Source organism: Macaca fascicularis, chromosome 1 (assembly GCF_037993035.2).
Source record: "Macaca fascicularis isolate 582-1 chromosome 1, T2T-MFA8v1.1".
NCBI classification, from domain to species: Eukaryota; Metazoa; Chordata; class Mammalia; order Primates; family Cercopithecidae; genus Macaca; species Macaca fascicularis.
Window position 1 is genome coordinate 52975154 of NC_088375.1, and position 22317 is coordinate 52997470.

At 32.1% G+C, this 22317-nt stretch overlaps 1 long non-coding RNA gene across 4 annotated transcripts in view; it reads left to right on the plus strand.

The window, feature by feature from the left end:
- The first annotated feature begins 6568 nt into the window (after positions 1-6568).
- LOC107130421 (uncharacterized) overlaps positions 6569-22317 on the plus strand; it is a 39219-nt gene continuing 23470 nt past the window's right edge. For 3 of the 4 annotated variants that reach the window (XR_006698878.2, XR_012428593.1, XR_012428592.1), the window contains exons 1-2: positions 6569-6664; positions 9010-9125. This is a non-coding gene — a long non-coding RNA (uncharacterized lncRNA). Of the gene's footprint in view, positions 6665-9009; positions 9126-16536; positions 16635-22317 lie in introns of all 4 variants that reach the window. The other variant, XR_006698879.2, reaches the window with a different exon arrangement.

Consider the following 22317-nt stretch of genomic DNA (forward strand, 5'->3'; position numbering starts at 1 on the left):
CTATAAGCATATACTGGAATGGAACAATTCCTCAGTAGATATACCCATATGTTGGATTTTTAATATCATTTTCCAATGGATGAAACCAGAATTTCTTAGAGAAATTACTAATTCTGAAACTGCATTAGAAAATATACAAGATAAACGTTTATATGCAGAAACATCTTTTTATGCCACAAACTACAAACGTGCTCAAAAAGAAAAAAGAAGAAAAAAAGAAGCAAACAACTCATAATGATGAGACTATATTAAAGGGATATAGGACACAACTGCACAGAATGATTTCCTTCCAAAGAGTGTAGCACAGAAAGAGGGATAGGGGAGTAACAGTGGAGAAAACTGCCAAATGCTACTTTATCCAGGAGATCAAGATCAAGAAATGTTAATAGTGTACACTCTTGATATGATGTGATAAACAGGGTACTTCATCGCTGTACTCATTCTCCCAAAATTCATAACCTCAATCTAATGATAAGAGCGATATTAGAAAATACCAATTGTTGGACTTCTGAAAATATCTGATCAACAAATGAAAGACTGTCAAGTTGATCAAAAGTTAGAAAGTGTTAGAAAAAGTGTTCCACCCAAGTTAGAGAAAGTGTTCCACCCAAGTGGTGCCTAAGCAGACATGACAAATAAATATCATGGGGCATTTTGGATGAGATTTTTGAACATAAAAAGGTTATTAGACAGAAATTAAGAAAATCATCATAAACTTGGATTTTCGTTAACAATAATGTGTCAATGTTTGTTCATCAAATGTTACAAATGTATCATAGTGAGATTTCATTAATAAGGCAAACTGGTTGTGGAGATATGAACATATTTTGTAGTGTTTTGTACCAATTTTGGAAATCTAAAACTGTTTTAAGTGAAAGGTTTATATTTAAAAAAAGAAAAAAAGGATCATCAAAATTATTTGTTATTCATGGACACCAAGTCTAAATACTTTTATAAATTTCTATCTAATTTCCAAGGAAAGCATCATTTTAGTGTTAAATTATTCTGAACTATGAAATGTATGTTGGATTTTTCCAAGATTTAATAATTAGGAAGCGTGAACTAGACATGAGCAAATTTTAAAAATAGTTTATGGAACATATGAACTATGCAATATAATGTAACAATACGGAAACTAGTATTAGTTTCTTATTGCTTTTGTAACAAATTTCCACAAATTCTGTAGGCTAAAACAAGACATATTGATTACTGTACAGATCTGAATGTCAGAATCCTTTTAATTATATATATTTTAGGTGTGCAACATGGTATTTTAATATACATACATATAAATAATGAAGTTATTACTATAGTAAAGCAAATTTACATATACATTCTCTATATGGTTACTTGCATGTGTGTGTCTGTGTGTGAATATGTGTAGTAAGCACATCTGAAATCTGTCTTTTAAAATTTCCAGTATACAATAAAATATTAACTGTAGTCATTATACTGTATAGGAGACTTCTAGAGTTATTCTTCCTGTATGAAGCAACTTTGTACCTTTGACAAATATCTCTCTGTAACTCCCCTTGCACATTGCTCCTGATAACCATTGTGTTTTCTGTTTCTACACATTAAACTTTTTAAAATTTCACATTATAAGTTGGATCATGCAGTATTTATCCTTTTGTGTCTGATTTATTTCACTTAGCATAATATACTACAGGTTGATTCATGACGAGATTACCTTCTTTTCAATCATCAGGGAAATGACAATCAAAATCACAATGAGATATCACCTCACAGCAGGATGGCTATTACCAAAAAAGGAATAGATAACAAGTGTTGGAGAGGGTACCAAAAAAAGGGAACTCTTATACACTGTTGATGGGAATGTAAGTTGATACTGCTGTTACGGAAAACGAAACGGAGTTCCCTAACAAATTGAGAATAAAATTACCACATGATTCAGCTATTCCACTTCTGGGTATGTATCAAAAGTAAATAAAATTAGTACTGAGTAGTACTAATTTGCACTAATTTACATTTGCACCCCCATGTTTGTTGCAGCATAGTTCTCAATAGCCAAGGCAGGAGAACAATCTAAGTATCTATTGACAGATAAATGGATAAAAATTGTGATCATATATATAACATATAAAACAGTGGTAATATATAACATATTTATACCTAAAAACATGTGTGTGTATATATACACACACACATATATGTTGCCATAACATAAATTGTGATTATGTATATACAATATATATGTGTAGATATAGATAAATAATGAAGGTCAGAATTCTGAAATGAGTCTTTCTGGAACAAATCTAAGGGGTTGGCAAGCTGTTATCTCTCTCAGACTCTATAGGATAATCTGTGTTCATCTTTTCTAGTGGAATTTTGTGAGCATAATTATATACGAAATTATAAATATATATATAATAAAAATATATGAAATGCTATGAGCTTTGTTACTAACAAACTGTAGGCTACTACTGCTATTACTTGGTTGTATTATAATAATATAATTATTGTAATTATTATTATATTGGACTAGTCAAGAAGGAGCAATGTATCTTTACTCACATTGTTCTTTTACAAAGTAATATATTTTTATATTGTATGTGCAATTTTTAAGCAAAATATTAAAATTTTAAGGACAAAATATAATATACCTTTTCTGTTCTGATACAAACTTTCTTTAAATCAATAGTCTTATTTATTCATGTCATTTGTATTCTGAGTTTCATGTCTAAATATATCATAATTATTATTTAAGTAAATGTGAGACTAACCGTAAATTGAAGGCCTTTTTAGTCTTAACTATTTCAATGTAGTCAAAAGAATTAAAAAGTGTTCAAAAATCAATTGCAATTTCAAAAAGATTGAACCCAAAGTTGTGCCTTCAATTTAATGTTAGTCTCATCTCTACTTAATTATGATTTATTTAAACCTGAAACTCAGAATATAAATGACATGAATATATAGGACTACTAATTTTAAGGAAGCTTGTATTATAAAGAACAGAAAATGTAGAAATATTATAAACTTTTCTACAAGAACTTTGTCCTAGCATACTTTGGCACAGCTAAATTCACAATGTTTAAAAACATTTGTTTCACAAAATATTTTAAGGTTCGTATCCATTATATTAGCAAAACTTTAAATCCTACTGCATCCTTTTGGTGCCATAGATAAAAATTTTTGGAACTTGTATTAAAAGTTTATTCCAAAAGATACCAATACCAACAACAAACTCAAAATAAACTAATATAAAACATTCAGTGTGCCCTTTGGATAATTTTTTAAAACTTTCTATTTTATATTCAGTTTCATAAAAGATGGTTTCCCTGGCAACTAAAACTCTGACACACATTTCTGTAACAGAGCATTACTGAAAAAATAATGGTTAGGTTTTATGTGACTGGAAAAGTGAAATTTTTACCACTCATTAGAGTTATTAACCCATTATTTTTAAACATTATTGAGGTACTTAAGACTTAACATCTTCAGTACTTAAATCTAGTGCAGCGTGTGCTAAAGAAACTTATCCCCTAAAACTGTCACCTTTATGAAAAATACAGAGGACTTGCTGAAATTATGAATGAAATTTTTCTTATTGTCAATATTCATAGCAAAATATATTATAAAGAAAATCAATGTGCTGGGAAAAAGGCTTGAATTATGATCTGAAATGAGGCTCATTAAAAAAGCTGAAAATTCTTATGCATACACCTTGACTGTATATGTATTCCTCTACAACCCATTTTTAATAGAATTGGAGATATGAATGCATAGATAGATCAATTCATATATTTACGTACACACATATGTGCACACATGTGTTATTTTATTTCTTTCAGAAATAATTTCTATAATATACTACTGGGTATAAATATTTCATTGTAAACTCCTTATGTATTCCCTTTAATCCCTACTTCCCAATGATGTATGTACCTACAGAAAGTAAATCTAACTTTGGATCCCTAAGAAAATATTTTAAAGGAAATCCATTTCATTAGAGGTTTAAGGAGGGAAACAAATGAATTATCTACTTGGAGTTTTTTATGAAACATTTATCTTTTTGAAAGATGTGTATATATATGATATATATATTCACAATATGTGTATATATATGATATATATATTCACAATATGTATATATATGATATATATATTCACAATATGTGTATATATGAGATACATATTCACAATACGTGCATATACACCTAAAATATGTGTGTATACACATATATATTTAATTTCTTCCATTATTTTGAAACTCAAAGTCAATATAATAAAAATAATAAAAAACAGAAATGAAACACTAATTCTATAGTAGATTTCTATTATTTTTGGATACACATCCATTAATTCAACACATATTTATTGAATGCATTATTTTTATTTGGCATTATTTCACGAAATATTTTCATAATAATAATTAATTAACTGATTACACTGGTTATGTAAGAAAAAGACTGCAGACTATAAAAGAGAAAATATTAAAATATGAAAATATTCACAAAAATATAGAAACAATCAATAGAGATATAACAGTAAAGAATAAATTTAGCAGTAGCCCCCAAGTGAAGAGTAACAAAAAACTGGCATGAGAACACAAAGGAAAGAAATAATTTACCAAAATAAGGTGATAAATAAAAACACTGCTAATAAAATAACTACATAAGATTCTCATTATACATTAAGAAAAAATTTATGTAAACTAGTGGACCTTTTGTTTGTAGGCATTTTTAAAAGTCTGTCATATTAAGACACTAATATAGATAACACAGACAAAGTCTCAGCTTTATCGGAAAATTTAGTATGATATTTCAAATCAATGAGGTAAATACAAACTAAGAAAGGTGCCATGACAATGTCATCTTTCCTTTACTCCTTACATAAAAATATATTTCATATTAAGAAAATATTAAACCATAACCAAAATTGAAAGCAAAATTTAAAAACAATTATTAGAAGTAAAATGGGTAAAAAATATGATAGCATTGCTATCAGGCATTTTTTGTAAGCATATCATAAAAATCAGAAGCTACACAGTATGTGGATGATTTATTTAAACACATATAATTATAAAATTGTATAAGACAAAATATACTATTAGTAAAGTTGACAGAAAAATATGACAAACTAGAAAATGACAATGACAAAGGATTAATTTTCTCATTTATTAAAAAATTGTAAAGCCAAAATTATTTTATTAAAATCTATCCAAAACAAATATTAGAAATGTTTAAATTGACTCTAAAGTAGAAATGCAAATCACTGTAATTATGAGATAATTTAGGTATCTTCACCAATTACTACATAATATAAATGAAATATTTTCTTTTATTAGATGAACCAAAATTTAAAGTATTGAAAACTGCCAGTGTTTCATGGACTATTTAGAAGGCAGATTCATACGAAATCTTGGAAGGTGGATAAATTTACCTTTTTTAAGCCTCCAAGAATTATTTTTATCATGGGAAGATGATGGTAATGGTGATTGTATTAGTGACAACAGTAATAAAAAAGTGACAGCAGCAAACACAGCTATAATTTATTGCAGGTTTATTTAATTGGCAGTTTTCCAAATACACCTGTATTAGCTCACTTAATACTCAGAAATACTTAATGAAGTAGGCACTAATATTACCTCTATTTCACAGTCTAGGAAACTAAGACAAAGTGTTTAGATATATTTTCCTAATATCACTTAGCAAGTGCATGCCAGCAATGTCAGAATTGTCACCCTTTTTCCTCTTAAATTCTATTTCATAATTCTTTAAACATTAAAATAAATAATATTTAGCAAAATCACAAATCCATTGGAGTGTAACCCCAAAAGTAAGAAACTGTGAAAATGTGCTATAAAATATGAATACATTAAAAATATCAAGTGACAACTTTGAATGTACTAGTTTCACTAATACAGGATTTTTCTTAAGCCCTCTTATAATCATAGGTATTAAGAGCTTATCAATATCCTTCAATATTTACAGATGTTCTTATCTTGGTAATTTTCTTATCTTGGTATGCATAATTGAATATTAAAAATTTAAATAATCATTCTCATTGTTAATTACAAGAATTTGAAGCTATATTTTTGTAAGTTATAATACCTAAGGTATATATCTGTATCAAAATAGTACATTTACCTTTTTCCCACCATTAACAACATCCTTCTTTCTTTTTCATCATTACAATATTAATATCACTTTAAATCCATCTGGAATCATAGTCTTTCCTGCTTAAAAGTTTTATCAAAATTCTTGGAAGTATAAGTTATATCTTTTTTAGAGGTTATTTTTAACAGTTATTTTAATTGATTTGTACCATTTTCCCATATTGATTTATCATTCAAAAAGGAGTAATCTACATTGCTCAACATGCAGTTTAAATTACGACATATTATTGGATGTTGATACGGTTTGTTGTGTTTCCACCCAAATCTCATTTGAATTGTAGTTCCCATAATCCCCTTGTGTCATGGGAGGGACCTAGTGGGTGAAAACTGAGTCATGGGGGTGGTTACCCTATGCTGCTGTTCTCTTGATAGTGAGCAAGATCTCATGAGATCTGATGGTTTTATAAAGCGTTCTTCCCTCTGCTGCTCAGCACTTCTCCTTGCTGCTGCTATGTAAAGGACGTTTTTGACTCCACTTCTGCCACAATTGTAAATTTCCCGAGGCCTTCCCAACCATGCTGAACTGTGAGTGAATTAAACTCTTTCCTTTTTAAATTACCCAGTCTTGGGTATTAGGTGTAGCTCAGGCTAAAGGATTAACAAGTCAATTTACTTAAGTTAAAACAAAACAATAATAATTATTACAAAAATTAATAATAATAAGCATTACCAGGTAATGCTGGAAATTTTGAAATTGTCATTAATGCTATTTAAATATAAAATTTAAGATGGAAATTGTATGAATACAAGACAAAAATGTTTGAAGTGGTCGGGGAATGAAGATATTGAAGTTTGTTAGATGTGTGACTTTTAGGAAGATAACCAATATTTCTGAGACAAGGAGTTTCCTCCTCAATACAGGAGTAAAATACTTGTACCTACTTCAAGTTTGTGTGCTTTTTAAAAATATTTCTTAGTTTATTTTTAGAAGAGCAATGTACATAAAACACTTAGCATAACCTCTGACTATTAGAAAGTGTTCAAGAAAGGTCACATACAATTAAGGTTATTATAACCTAATATTTTAATATATATGGAAATAATATAAATTGTATTAATGGTACTAATATACATCTAATTTAGAACAATGCTGTTGAATTCAGTAAAGCTGATGCAAGTGTGCTGCACTTTCTAATCATGGGTTATAGATTTATTTTTAATTAAACATATTTTATGTTTTAATCTTGAAAACAAATTTAATCGAATATATTATGACTTATGTTTTCTTTAACAATAGAGGGAATGAAAACCTACTATATTTCTTAAGTTCTTAACATATTGTATTTTGTTTGCAACAAAGACGTCTAGGGGAATACCTAATTATGTTTGGAGATTTTTATTTATATTTATAAATAAATACATATAATATTTTGGTGTATTTATAAATTTAGGAATTTGCCTGGTTCTATTAGAAGCTTGAATTTATTTTCTTTCTCAATACAACACTGAACTTCCTTGACATGAATGTTTTGCATTTATGAATCCATTCAACTCTAATGTATCTGTTTTTCATCATGACCACAGTAGGTACATCCATGCATATGACTTCAAATTTCACATATATTTCTAATAAAATGGATGACCTAAAAGAAAATAATATAATAGCAGTAAATTTAAAAGACTAATTACTGGTATGCTGAAGGGGTGGCCTGCCCCTCCACACCTGTGGGCGTTTCTCTAGGTGGAACGAGAGACTTGAGGAAAGAAATGAGACATAGAGACAAAGCATAGAGAAAGAAAAAATGGGCCCAGGGAACCAGCGCTCAGCATACAGAGGACCCACGCTGGCACCAGTCTCTGAGTTCTCTCAGTATTTATTGATCATTTATTTCTCTGAGTTCTCTCAGTATTTATTGATCATTTATTTATCTTTACCATCTTAGAAAAAGGGAAGTGGCAGGCTAATAGGATCATTTTGTAGGGAGAAGGTCAGCAGTAAGACTTATGAATAAAGATCTCTGTGGCATGAATAAGTTTAAGAAAATGTGCTGTGCCTTGATATGCATATGGAAACATCTCCGTAAACCTTTTTAGTGCATAAAGAGCAGCATTGCCGCTAGCACGTCCCACCTTCAGCCCTAAGGCGGTTTTCTCCTTTCTCAGTAAACAGAACTTACAATCAGGTTTTACACTGAGATGTTCCATTGCCCAGGGACAGGCAGGAGACAGATGCTTTTCTCTATCTCAACTGCCAAGAGGCCTTCTTTCCTCTTGTAGTAGTCCTCCTCAGCACAGACCCTTCACGGGTGTCAGGATAGGGGACGTCAGGTCTTTCCCTTCCCACGAGGCCATATTTCAGACTATCACATGGGGAGAAACCTTGGACAATACCTAGCTTTCCTAGGCAGAGGTCCCTGAGACCTTTGGCAGTGTACCTGTCCCTGGGTACTTGAGATTAAGAAAATGGTGATGACTTTTCACAAGCATGCTGCCTTCAGGCACTTGTTTAACAAAGCACACCCTGCACAGCCCAAAATCTGTTAAACCTTGAGTCACCACAGCACACGTCTCCTGCAAGGACAAGGTTGGGAAGGTTGGGGGTAGGGTCACAGATTAACAGCATCTCAAATACAGAACAAAATGGAGTCTCTTATGTCTACTTCTTTCTATATAGACACAGTAACAGTCTGATCTCTCTTTCTTTTTTCCACAATATGCCATATTATAGTTATGGTAAAATGGTCAATTGTTACCAGGTGTTTAATCTTGAGACAAGGTTAAATACTGAAAGACAAAGGGGGATTTTTACAGGAGTGAAATGATTCCCAATGATATTATGCTTGTGGATACATGACACTTATAAATTTGATGATACACATAGAACTTTACAGCATGAATCTAACTGTACCCATGCAATATATGTCTTCTAGGATGGAATACAGAAAATGTCAAAGCAAAAATGCATTACAAATGTATGAATCGACATCACTGAAGGAAATGAAGGAAAAAGTTCTGACCTACGTGTCTTTGGAAATAAGTGGAAACTGTAAGTCTAAAAGGAACAAACTGTACATAAGCACTATACTCCATTTAATAAAGCTATTTCCCATAGGGTTACACGTTAATAGTTCTGATAGTGGTATGCATGTATTTTGCAATTGAAAAAATGAGTAAAAATTGGGTGGTGGAATATGGAAGCTAGGGTTTGCACTGTTGGAGTGAGAATTAAAAGATAAGCAGAGGGAAAATCCATAATAATCCATGTGATAATGGATAAGAGTAGGAGACATCACTATGAACTGAACTTTAGCTTAATGTACAAATGAAGATGCATAGAAATATTTCTGGATATGTGTATATGTACTGGTTAGTATATAAAAATACATTTCCTTGCTCTCTCAGCAGATAGAACCTAGAGGCAATATTCCACAGTAACAACAAGCATACTTAGTACCCAAATCATGGTTTTTCTTGCTATTCTCCATTAAAAGTAACCAGTGCAATTGGAGGAATGGATGATTCTAGGACTGGGGGAAGAAATATACAACATTATTCTGCTGCATCTTATAGTGCAGTAAGTAAGGAATTACTAGAATAAAAACAAAATAATCAACAATAATGCAAGGGTGTCAAAAGGTTATAGTAGACAACTAAAAGAGCTACCAGTAGCTAAAACTTGCACAATGTAAGCCACAAAATAAATAAAGAAGGATTGGATTATAACCAAAGCATAAAATACATATCCATGAATCTATTCTTAAATAAATAACTGAATTAGTAAATACATAAGGCAAATACATAAGGACAAATCTGAGTAGAGCAATCAAAAACACTTTATAAAAATACTCTGCCCTTAAGAAGGTGAAAGGCCAGCATTTTGGGAGGCCAAGGCACGAGGATCACTTGTCGCCAGAAGTTCAAGACCAGCCTGGGAAACATAGTCACCCATTTTTTCCAAAATAAAAGTTTAAACTGAGCCCAATGTGGTGGTGCATGCCTGTTGTCCCAGCTACATGGGAGGCTGAGATGGGAGGATTGCTTGAGCCCAGGAGGTAAAGATGAGCTGTGATCATACCTCCACACATGTCTCAACAAATTTAAAAAGTTTGAAACTATATCAAATGTATTTTCTGACTACATTGTTATGAAACTATAAATTAGTAATATTAGGGATTTAGATAAATTCACAAGTATGTGGAAATTAAGCAACATGAACCACGAATGGGTAAAAGAAGAAATCAAAAGAGAAATTAAATATATGTATGTGTTTGTATGTGTGTGTGTATGCATGTATATATATGTGTGTGTGTGTGTGTGTATATTCAGATTAAGAACTTAAAGACTCAAAAGGAAATGTTAGAAATCAAAAGCACTGTAGCAGAAATTTTTTTAAAAAGCCTTTGATGGGTTCAGCATTAAGTTCATATACTCTGTAATGTATACACATACACACACACATATGTAAATATATATATACATACTCGCACATGTATCTTGAGGCAAACAAAAATAGAAATACAACATACCAAAACTTATGGAATGTGGCAAAAGTAATTCTGAGAGAAACTTATAACAATAAATGCTTACCTCAAAACATTTTTTAAAAACTTCAATAAGCAACCTAATATTCTACATCAAAGAACTAGAAAAACATACTAGTCAGTCTTATAAAAGAAGAAAATTATGTAATTTGTGACAACATGGATGAACATGAAGGATATTTTGCTAGGAGAAATAAGCTACTCAAAAGAAAACAAATACTGCCTCATCTCACATATGTATGTGATCTAAAAACAATGAACTCATGAAAGTAGAGGGTAGAATGGTGGTTACTAGGGGTGGGAGGAAATTGGATGATGCTGGTCAAATGGTAAACATTTTCAGTTACATGGGAGGGATAAGTTCTGAAGATCTGTATAACTTGGTGAAAACAGTTAATAATAATGTATAGTATATTTGAAAATTGCCAAGTGGATTTTAAATGTTCTCACCCCTAAGAAATGATAAGGATTTGAGGGGACAGATCCATTAATTAGCTTGATTTCATCATTCTACAATGTATACATACATTTAAAAAATCACATTGTATCCCATAAATATATAAAATTTATTTGTCAATTATAAATAAAATTACTTGAAAGTGTTAATATTGATTTAAAATTTGGCATTATTGCCTGAGTGTGGAGGAATATTGACCCGGAAGAAATGTGATCAATGAGAGAATGTACACTCTCCACTTAGCAAGTAACACAGCAAACAGTAGGAAACTAAATTTAATTTATGATAAAAATGGAACTAAACACTTATACTACACTATGTGTATATGTACATATTGTGTTGTTATAATATGTGTTGTTATAATATGTGTTGTTGAATGTTATTATATACACTTTGAATTTGATAAGTATTTACATTTGATAATAGGTATTTCTAGAGAAAAATAAAGTAGTGGAAGGCATATATCCATTAACACTCAGACAAAAACTCTTAAAATCATTAATGCATAGAGCAAAAAAAAAAAAAAAACAAAAAACAACTTAAGCATCTTCACAGTTGTTTTGAATCATAGTATCTTTACCAACTAATGAATTTATTTTATTTGTGTTGGTCATGACTGGGCCACCTGCTTAGTTGCTACTTAGGAAAATGGCTTGCGAGAAGATTCCTTCTGAAGATGAGAATAAAAATTTATTTTTGAGATAATCAGATCTATAAACAGAATATTAAAACTATTAAATCAGACATTGTTTTAATTCTGAGTCATCTAGATGATTATTTCTCAATAATTATGCTACAGATGTCTTTAAAGGAATAAAATAATGATATCAATCTTATCAAAATTTAGAAATCTCATATCTGGAAAGCCAACATGACTTTTATAAAAGTATTGAAATCTAATTTAATAATATTAGATTTTAAATTATTGGATAATATTAGATAAGAAAATTATATTTTAAATCAATTATTTTTATTTTTAATAATATTATGTTTTATATATATTATTATTATTATTATTATACTTTAAGTTCTAAAGTACATGTGCACAACGTGCAGGTTTGTTACATATATATACATGTGCCATGTTGGTGTGCTGCACCCATTAACTTGTCATTTACATTAGGTATCTCTCTTAATGCTATCCCTCCTCTCTCCCCCCTCCCCACAATAGGCCCCAGTGTGTAATATTTTATATTACCTTTTATATTACCTTCTTTGCCATTGCAACACAAGCAGGACTGGATTATTTTTAGTTTGCTGCATTCTCTGGGCATTTTGATAACTATTTTCTGCACAAGTTATTTCTATATTCTGAATCTTCTTTTTCTGTCTACATGGCAAATTGTTATCTTTTATCATCTATATAGCAATAAAATGCTATATATAAATGTTTTATATTTTAGTTTGAAATTTAATATATTCTAGATTTGTATATACTGACTTTTGAGCGGTGTTTATCTAAATTGATGTTGATTTTACTACTTAGCTTACAGCCTCATATATTCTTGTAATTTCTTCTACTTTTTAGCTGAAAATATAATTTTGTATAGTAGCATTCATGATTTTGATATACACTTTACTTAAAACAGACACAAACTGCTTCAGAAATCCAGAGGAAACTATTACCAAAGAGAGAGATCTGGTTTATAAATATGATCCTGTGTTTTGTTAATAATCTTTTCTATTTTGATTTCTCTTGCATCTTTAAGTTGGAAAAATATGTCATTACAAAGAAATGTCTATTTTTGAATAATATGTCATTAAATACATTGTTGCGGTCTCTTAGTATACAAAAAGAAAATTTTATTGAATTTGAGACAGCAGAAAAACTAGCTATTGCCAATTCCAATTGACAATTAGTGGCAACCAAAGAACTGCTCTGAGACAAATGCTAAGATCACAACTGTTCAGAGAATTGAGATCAAGGAATTCCACAGTGTGTTCAAAAGTGTATATACACATTACGCCTTTTTACACATCCAAAAATGGACGGTTTCCTATTATCAGAGCTCTAACAATCAAAAATATCATTGTACATGCATATGTGTATATGTATATACATGCACACACATACATACACATATACATATGTTTGTGTAATGCATTCATATGATCTGGTTCTGTATGTCCACCTAAATTTCATCTTGAATTGTAATCCCCGTGTGTTGAGCGAGGGACCTATTGGGAGGTGATTGGATCACGAAAGTGCTTTCCCCATGCAGTCCTCATGATAGTGAGGGAGCTCTCTTGAGATCTGATGGTTTTATAAAGGTCAGTTTCTCCTGTGCTTCTCTCTCTCTCTCTCTCTCTCTCTCTCTCTCTGCTGCCAACTTGTGAAGACTAGAAAAAGAACTAAACTCCAAGATAGTAGAAAAAAAGTAAATAATAAATATCCTAACGGAAATAGATAACATAGAGACCTTTAGAAAAGACTAATAGAGAAAAATCAGTAAAACCAAGAGTTGGGTTTTTGAAAAGGTGAACACAACTGTTTACCTTTATCTAGACTAAGAAAGAGAGAAGATTCAAATAAATATTAATATTAATAAAGTCATGAATAAAAGACACATTAAAATCAATACAACAGAATTGGCAGGATTATAAGGCTACTATGGATAATTATACACCAAGAAATTAGATAACTTGAATAGATAAATTCTTAGAAATAGAAAACCTGAACAAACCAACAGAAAGTAAGAATATTGAATCTATAATCAAAAATCTCCCAACAAAGAAAATCCTAAAATGAATGCTTCCCAGTTGAATTCTACCAAACTTACAAAATGAATACCAATCCTTCTCAAACTCTGAAATAATTGAAGGGTAATTCTAAATAAATTCACCACTGTTACTTTTCTCTCTTTATCATTCTGCTATATAAATTAATATATTTAGCACATGGTTTACTCAATTCTCTTGTGTATGTTCTTTTATAATCCTAATGAAATGCAAATATTTTCTTACACAATAGCCCTCAGAAAATTCATTCTATTCTCCTTCTATCATGCCTGTTTAACAGACACTCAAACCTATATAAATCTGATTATGTATGTGTACATAGGGGGATACTGAGCTCTGCTGTGGAAAATTTCCTGAGAAGGTAATTTTTTGTTATAATGCTTTGATGGCCTACAGCTTCACCTAGGCACTCAAAGTGTTGCAATCTGTGGTTTAGTTTTCTCTGTTTGGTCTGTATGCTCTCCTAATCATCATATTGCTATTTTTTTCTTTTAAATTCTCTTTCTGTCAACTGCTCTGAGGATAATTTTACCCCAATTTTACAAAAAGAAAGCCATATAGGTACTCCTAGTCTTTCATAAAATCTACAATCTTAGTGTAATTGGAGTGACTTATTTCTTCTTTGTTAGATTATAGTAGATGGAAAAGGCAGTCCACCTCCACTCTAAGTTCATCTGTATCTGTACCTCACATTCTATCACTATTGTCTTTTCAACATCATCACCTTATAGATTGTAAATTCACCCATGCATCTTTAATATAGTCTTCATTAGCTTATCTTGCCTTTTTTTTTTTTTTTTTTTTTTTTTTTTTTGAGACGGAGTCTCGCTCTGTCGCCCAGGCTGGAGTGCAGTGGCCCAATCTCAGCTCACTGCAAGCTCCGCCTCCCGGGTTTACGCCATTCTCCTGCCTCAGCCTCCCAAGTAGCTGGGACTACAGGTGGCCGCCACCTCGCCCGGCTAGTTTTTCGTATTTTTAGTAGAGACGGGGTTTCACCGTGTTAGCCAGGATGGTATCCATCTCCTGACCTCGTGATCCGCCCGTCTCGGCCTCCCAAAGTGCTGGGATTACAGGCTTGAGCCACCAAGCCCGGCCCTTACCTTTTTTTTTAAACACAACTCTGGTGAAAAAAAAAAAAAAAAAAAAAAAAAAAAAGAAAAAAGAAAAATTATATACATCTCTTTGGAGTAGCAGCTTGTGTTTTTAATTAAAAAGTACAAGGAAGAAATTAACAAAGTCTCCTCACTAAGCAGAATGTATTACTATCAATGTTTCAACCCCCTAGTTTTCAGTCTTTTCATATATATTAAATTTGTAAAGTATAAAAATACTTTTCTATTAAGAAGACGAGAGTATTTTAGGTAATATAAAATTTACCTTGGCTAGCACCTTCTATTCTAACCCTCTCCTCTCTTCACAGAGAAGAAATAATTATAATGATTTTGGGGTATATTGTGATCTATTATTAATATATGCTATTTTTAGAGTAGTTTTAAGTTTACAAAAAAAAATTGAACAGAAAGTACAAGGAGTCCCCATATAGTACCTCAATCTCTCCCACTCCCAAAGCTTTTCCTATAATTAACATCTTGCATTTGTGTGACACATTTGTTAAAACTGATGAACAAGTATTGATACATTATTACTAAAATCTATAGTTCACATTAGCATTTACATTTGCATTATATATTATATATTCTATGGATTTTAACAAATTTACAATTACATGTGTACACAATTATGGCATCACACAGAATAGATTCACTTTCCTTAACCCTCTGTGCTACACCTATTCATCCTTATCCCTTTCTTCATGAAACCCTAGCAATCACTGGTCTTTTTTATCATCTCCATAGATTTGTTAGTTAGAATTATAGAGTATGTAGCTTTTATGGAGTTGCTTCTTTCACTTAGCAGTGCTAATTTCAGTTTCTTCCATGTCTTTGTGGTATGATAGATCATTTCTTTATAGCAATAAATAAGATTTCATTATAGGGATGTACAATTATTTATATATTGATTCACTTATTCTAGATTTTGGCAATTATGATTACAGCTACTATAAATACTTGCATGCAGTTGCTTTTTTGTGTGAATACAAACATGTTTAACTTGTTTGGGCAAATACCAGGGAGTACAATAGCTGGAGTATATTTAGGTTTCTGAATCAACCTACTTGCTTCCAACGTGTCCTTACCATTTTCCATTCTCACCAGCAATGAATGAGAATTCCTGTTGCTCCTATACCTCCCATACCTCTGCCTTCCAGGTTCAAGTGATTCTCCTGCCTCAGACTCCCGAGTAGCTGGGACTACAGATGTGCACCACAATGCCCAGATAATTTTTGTATTTTTAGTAGAGATGGGGTTTCACCATGTTGGCCAGGATGGTCTCAATCTCTTGACCTTGTGATCCACCTGCCTTGACCTCCCAAAGTGCGGGGATTAGAGGCCTGAGCCACGGCACCCGGCCAACATATACAATAACTTCCTGGGGATGTGATTAGAATACGTTGACTCTATAGACCACGCTGGGAAGAACTGATACCTTGGCAATATTGTCATCCTATTCATGTGCATAGAATATGAATTTATTTAAAATTTCCTTGATTTCTTTTATCAGAGTTTTCTTCATATCGAGCTTATACCTTTTTGACTTTACACCCAAGCATTTCATTTTTGAGGAGTACTAATATAAATACTATTTCGATTTGCTTTCAGTTTGAAATATTAATAACTTCACAGCAACATCTAAACTCATGTTTAAGTACCTGAGTACAGAAGCTATCCAAGTGGACAAATAATCTTAACCATCACAGGTCAGTTAGATATTGTGGTATTTTTCCTGTTTGATATTCTCTGAACTTCCTGGATGTGCGATTTGGTGTCTATAATAATATTTGAAAATTTTTTAGTCATCATTGCTTCAAATTTTCTTTAATTCTTTTCCTTTTCTTCTTTTTCCATTAATCTAATTGTACTAATGTTACACTGTTTATAATTATCTCACTATTTTTGGATATTCTGTTCCTTCTTCCTTTTTCCCTTTCTACTACCGTTTTAGAAATTTCTATGGATATTTCTTCAAGTTCACTAAAATTTTCCTTGAATATGCTCTGCTTAATGATGAACCCATCAAAAGCATATATATATATTTTTTATATCTGCTACAGTGTTTTGATTTCTAACATTTCCTTTTGAGTCTTTTCTTTAAGTTGTTATATCTTGACTTAAATGGCCCATCTGTTTTCATACAAGCTAATCTTCTTTTATTAGTCACTGAATATAATAATCATAGTTGTTTTAAACTCCTTTTCTGATAATTCCACCATCTCTGTCCTATCTGAATCTGGTTCTGAGGCTTGTTCTGTCTTTTTAAATTGTGTGTGTATATTTTTATCTCTTAGCATGCCTTATAATTTTTCTTGAAATTCAAGTATGATATTACTGGAAAAAGGACACTAAGGTACCTAGGCCTTTTGTGAGAGGAGTCATGCATATTTGGATAAAAGAGTTAACCTGTGTTCACTTTTTGCTGTAGCTATCAGCATTGGAGGATAACATTTTCTCTGGTGTCCTTCATTTTATGTCCCCCATTTTCTTTGGGTTTCCCTGGAAACTTCTTTTTGAACATGCTGTGACTACCTGCAGTACCTGCAGGAGTGCAGTGGCACAATCTCAGCTCACCACAACCTCCGCCTCCCGGGTTCAAGCGATTCCCCTGCCTCAGTCTCTCAAGTAGCTGGGATTACAGGCACGCGCCACCACGCAGGTCCATTTTATTGTATTTTAGTAGAGAGGGGGTTTCACCATGTTGGCCAACATGATCTGCATCTGCTGACCTCGTGACCCACCAGTCTTGGCCTCCCAAAGTGCTGGGATTACAGGCATGAGCCACCATGCCCTGCGGTACCTGCAGTTTTATAGAGCTATAACTAGACCTCAGTTTGAGCTGTGACTTCCGTAAGTGCCGCTCATGCCCTGACTCCTGGCTTAAGTGGGAAAGGGAGACTAGAGGAAGCCAGAATAGAGTATTTCCCTTCCCCCAGCTTTGTTAGGTTTGGGGGAAACTCCAGTGTGTTAGGCTTTAGTAAAATAATTTCATTTGAAGTAGCCTTGGCTAAGCAGTCAAAAATGCTCTTTAAAATAGACATTTGTTTTTGTTTTTTCTTTCCCTAATGGAAGTATAACGAGATTTTTTTTCCGTATTTCTACTCTGAGAAGCTGGTAGTGCTCCTGCAACAAACGAAAGCATGTGTATGCTGAGTGGGATAAAACTGACCCTCCTCGAAGTTTTTAGCTTTCAAATGTGTTCATGTTGAGCCTCTAATAATTTCATCCAATATAGTTTGAGGTTTTTATTTGTACTGGTTCCTGCAGAGATATTTTTGCTCCTGGGCTTCTGCTATAGTAAGTTGTGATTTTCTGTATTCAACTGTTTTTCTCTCCAATTTTGGAGGCAGGAATTTGTCTTGCAACCTTACCTCACTGATGAATCTAAAAAGAGTTGTTGATTTTCAGTTTGTTCACCTCTTTTTATTATTGTGATCATGGGATTGATAACTTCCAAGCCCCTCAACATGCTGGACTGGAAGCCAAGTCTTTTATCCTTATTTTTACATTAAATGAAAACAAAACCTAACAAATTAATAAGTGAATATTCTTTAGCTCCACATTCTTTCAAAACACTCTGTTTTCTTCTTATGCTCACTCATTTGACTCATCATCCTCTGTCTGCGATCTACCCCCCCCCTTATAGCCTCAATCCCCAGCCTAGAATTGATTTTGCAAGGTTATACTTTCCTAGTTTCCAAACCCAATAAAAATATTTTATATTTGTTCTTATATAGGTTAATTCATCTGTACCTTTTTAACATACAGACTATTTTATTGCATAACAATTCTCTTGATTTTCAATGTGCTATTTACTCTTCTCTGGCTACTTTTTCTGAAACCCTTGTATTAAACCTTGGCTTTAGTGTGCTTGTCTTCTTCACTTGTCACCAGTCATCAAGGCTTTGTTCTAAGTTTTCTTCTTTTGTAGTTTAAACAGTTCCTGAAGGTGACCTTGCAAAAAAATTTTTATTAAATCCTCCTATCACAAGCTAGTTTTTCCACATTAGCTTGTTAGCTCAGAGAATGACATCATTAGTCACCCATTTGAATCTTAAATTAATTCATTATTTGTAAGGGTCACAATAATGTTTTCAGTAGCCTGAGATAAATGTAGCAAAATATAAAATATAAAAAACTGTAACATATTTCATTCAAGTTTTTTATTATTGAATTCACTTAACTACTTCAAATTCTCTAAACAATGTACATTCATGGCACATATTTCTTCTTTTATACATACAATGTTATGGAATTATTCTTTTTTTATTTATTATTAATTTTTTTTGAGACCGAGTCTTGCTCTGTCGCCCAGGCTGGAGTGCAGTGGAGCGATCTCGGCTCACTGCAAGCTCCGCCTCCCAGTTTCACACCATTCTCCTGCCTCAGCCTCCCAGGTAGCTGGGACTACAAGCCCCCGCCACAATGCCCAGCTAATTTTTTATATTTTTAGTAGAGACGGGTTTTCACTGTGTTAGCCAGGATGGTCTGGATCTCCTGACCTCGTGATCCGCCCTCCTCGGCCTCCCAAAGTGCTGGGTGGAATTATTCTTAATAATCCACCTGAATAATCGCATATGGATGCAAAAAATGGAAAAGCATAAAACTTAAAGGAGATGAATAACAGAGCCACATAAATAAGGCTTTCAATATTAAGCCAATCCTCCTTTTTTGTAACCCAAAAATCATGCACATATGTTTTATGATAGAGACTTTCTTAGAAACAAAAAGCCTAATTTTGGCTTTTGAGGTCCAATTCAAATATTAAAATGTAGTTTTTATTTTTCTGTATAGAAAATCCTTTTATAAATCTGAAGAATGTTTTTGCACAGGATACAAATGGGACTCTAGTGTAGCATGTAATGTGGTGCTGATTCAACAGATTTCTATTAAAAAACACCCTGCTTTCCTTATTTTTACAAAAAAAAGTAGATGACAAAGCCCTTTACTATAGGTTATTTTTAATTTTTAACAGCTTGAAATAATGGAAGAGAGAGAGGCTAAAAAAAGAAGTCGTTAATAAAACTATATTTCAATGTGAAAATATGTATAAGTACAAATTGTTAAAAGTTACTATGTCAGATGCCTAGTTTATCTTTCTAATAGCCTGATGATTCAGTCTTTTTTTGGTATCAGCATCTCTATCTGAATATTGTACGTTCCAACGCAAGAACAACAGGATTTGGAGATCTATGAGACGTTGTTTTCCTCTGAAGTGTTTCTTAACAGTACAGATCACATGAATCAGATCTTCTTTACATACTATGACATATATTCCTAGGAAGTGTACAAAAACTTAAAAAAATATGTTATGGTATTTGACATTACCTTGAAGACACTTTGGGCAGAGACACTTGGGTTGCAGAGGTTACTGAAGATACAGAATATTGAAATATTTCCTACAGTCAAACACAGAATCCATTTTTAGAAGTTCACTGACAGTAGTGTTGAGAATAGTATGAGGAAGAGGCTGTTGAAATCAAGATCCCAGGAAGAAGCCATTAAAATCACAGCAGTGGAAATGAAAAACATTGTTTAAATATATTTTTAGGGGATTGCAATGAGGAGACTTTACAGAATAGGATTTGGAGGGGCAAGACAGAAAGAAATCAAGAATGATTCATCACCTCTTTACCAGCTGGAAGCATGGAGTGAGTTAAGGAGAGCTAAAAGAAAATGTTAGCTGTGGCTGATATCCTGAAATTAAAAACAACTTGATTTTGTAGAACTGAAGGCCAAACTCATGAGAAGAATAATGTGCCCAGAAGGTATTTTTTTTTTTTTTTAATGAAACTGATTCAGGATTCACAAGACATGGAAAAGCTAAGCACAATCATGAGGAATGTAGGTAAATATATTCTGAAATGAATCAGATGACTAGAACCACAACTTATGAAATGTAGCAACTTGGTTTACTTGCAGAACTGACACTGACATTTGTCATCTGGATGAAGGTATCCATGAAATGAGGTAAAAGGTCCAAAAGTTGTTGCAGCACTCTTGCTTTGCCAAATGTTTAATTGCACTTTGCTAAGCTCAACACTTTGCTAAGCTAAGGTTTCAGTTAACATGCTGAATATTGTGAAAACAAAAATTGCATAGAGTTACTCAAATCTGAAGTTACCAAATATACCAATTTACAAGAGTTGCTATAGGATAATAATTTTTTTAATTACACTGATAATTATTATGCATATGCCACCCAAGACTTTCTCATTGAGTCAGAAGAAAAATTTGATTTATTCTTGTTTTATCTGCACAACTTCAGCAGTTTGTTCTTTATCTGACACAATTAGTACATTAAGAAATAAAACTAATAAACAGTACTGTAACTATTTTGAAGTTACATTGCAATTTTAGCCTAGAATAACATGAGCTACTCTGTACTATCATGGCACCAATAATTAATTAAATATTTTATGTTAACTAGATATTGTTGTAGAATAAAAGTAATTTCAACATTTTGAAAAGATGTCACTTTCTAAAGCTTGTAGCTACTAACATTTTTCTACTATGAAAATGTCATCCATAGCTTTCTATTTTTAGTCAGATTTTGAAATTGCACTGCATAAGTCCTAAAATTAAATAAGTTAGACTCTCTTTCCCTGAGGATTAGCTGCTCTACAAGAGATACTTCTCTTTCATAGATTGTTTGAATAGATTTTTAAATTCATGTCCTAGCTTTTCAAAAAAAACAAACCATAACAGGATAAAATGTTTAGTTAACTTATAATCAAAAGAGGTGAGACAGTATACTTAATTATGTAAATATGAAGGACAAATCACTGATAATTAGAAAGTAGTCATTCTGGAAAACAATTAAATAAACAAATGAGACTCCTAGGTTAATAAATCTGTCACATGTTATTAAATTGATGGCAGTATAGATAAAGAGTACATACAATTGATTTCTATTTTAGTTCTAAACCTCATTATTGCTTATTAAATTGTCAAATCAACATGTTTCTTATTTATTTTGCATGAAACTCATGAGTAATTGATAATTTAAAAATGCCTCAAAGGAATGGGGCTGTTACTGAAAGAACTTTTTTATTATATACTAATAAAAAGGTAAAATTTTCAGAGGACTGTTGGTGAGCTGACTTTATTGATATTCCACATTCCAACACTGTTGACAAATGTTTTCTAGACTGGGTCTGAGGATTAGCAATTTGCTATCTGCAGCAATCCAAATGGGATTTCATAAATGTTGGAAACTCAGGAGGTCATTCCAGCCTGACACTGTGAATGGCTTAGTACATTTGCCTTTTTAAGTGAGTAAGGGAAACAACACTTGCCAATTCTTGAATATGTTTCATTGCCTGAAGCAAATGATCCATATTAATGAAATTTAACACTGCTTTAGTGAATATTGATTCGTTCATTTAT